The 1,582-nt window shown below is 36.2% G+C and overlaps 1 non-coding gene across 1 annotated transcript; it reads left to right on the top strand.

The window, feature by feature from the left end:
- Nucleotides 1–1,478: 1,478 nt before the first annotated feature.
- Nucleotides 1,479–1,582, top strand: LOC123282754 (U6 spliceosomal RNA). The gene has a single exon (XR_006522995.1). It is a non-coding gene; the product is annotated as a U6 spliceosomal RNA (small nuclear RNA).

Raw genomic sequence — 1,582 nt, 5'->3', positions numbered from 1 at the left:
GGTGGATACATAACATTATGCATTTGTCAAACCCATAGAACTGTAAAACACAAAGAGTGAAGCCTAATGTAAACTATGGACTTTAATAATTTATCAATATCATTTCATTAATCATAACAAATGTACTACTACACTAATGCAAGATGTTAATAATAGGGGAAGTTAGGGGAGGGAAAGTAGTATATGGGAACTGTACTTTCTGCCTAATTTTTCTTTAACCTTAAACTGATCTAAAAAGTAGTCTATTAATTAATTTAAATTTAAAAAGTGGAAAAAAATGACGTGGACCGCTCACCACAAAAGCAAACTGCAAAATAATGGTAGTAGGGAAAGTTTTAAAGAAGAATAAAAATATATTAAAGACTTGTCTACTTCAGCTTCTTATCTGATCACAGGCACTCCCACATTAGTAATATATGTGCTGACCACACACACTCTGTACTTTACCCATGCTGAAGTACTGGTAGTTTCTTCAATGTTCCATGATATCTCTTGCATCCAAGCCCAGGAACATGCTGCTTCACTCCCTTTCTTTACCCGGCTAACTCTTCCTTAGCATTTTTGTCTTAGTTTATACAGCAATCCCCCTTACCTGCAGAGGATATGTTCCACGACCCCCAGTGGATGCGTGAAACCACAGATAGTACCAAACTCTATATATACTACATTTTTTTCTATACACACATACCTACGATAAAGTTTAATTTATAAATTAGACACAGTAAGAGATTAACAAGAATAACCAATAATAAAATAGAACAATTATAACAATATACTCTAATAAAAGTTACCATAGATCTCAGCCACCTTAGCATATGATTTTTTTCTTTCCTTAAATCAATAACTTTCACTTTTTCGCTTAAAAGAAGAACTTTCCAGCTTGTCTTTGGCATATCTGAATTTCCAGCATCGCTACATTGTGCTTTGGGGCTAGTATTAAGTAAAATAAGGGTTACTTGAACACAAGCACTGTGATACCACGACAGTCGACAATCTGATAACCGAGAAAGCTGCTAAGTGACTAACGTGTGGGTAGGGTATGTGGCATGGATACGCTGGACAAAGGGATGATTCGTGTCCCTGCTGGGATGGAATGTGACGGCATGAGATGTCATCATGCTACTCAGAACAGTGGGTAATTTAAAACTTATGAATAGTTTATTTCTGGAATTTTCCATTTAATATTTTCGGTCTGTGGTTGACTGCAGGTAACTGAAACCACGGAAAGTGAAACCACGGATAAGGGGGAACTACTGTATATCACTTCCTCTAGGAAATTATGCCTGATCACCTCCTATATCCACTAACACATAATGAGGTATCTATCCTAAATCCTCTCTTAGCACCATTTACTTACCTTTCTCTAATAGAAATGCCTAGTAATTTGTCCACCATCCACACTAAATTATTACTTTCTTGAAAGTAGAGATAATGTCTTGTTCATGGTAGTATTCTCACCCCTAAAAAAGTACCTGCTAGTGCTCACTTTGGCAGCACATATATTAAAATTGAAACAATACAAAGATTGGCATGGTCCTTGCACAAGGAAGACACGCAAATTCGTGAAGTGTTCCATATTTTT

This window comes from Equus asinus, chromosome X, assembly GCF_041296235.1.
Source record: "Equus asinus isolate D_3611 breed Donkey chromosome X, EquAss-T2T_v2, whole genome shotgun sequence".
In the NCBI taxonomy this organism is placed as follows: Eukaryota; Metazoa; Chordata; class Mammalia; order Perissodactyla; family Equidae; genus Equus; species Equus asinus.
The sequence above is the reverse complement of the archived record's forward strand: the minus strand, read 5'-3'. Positions and strand labels throughout refer to the sequence as shown.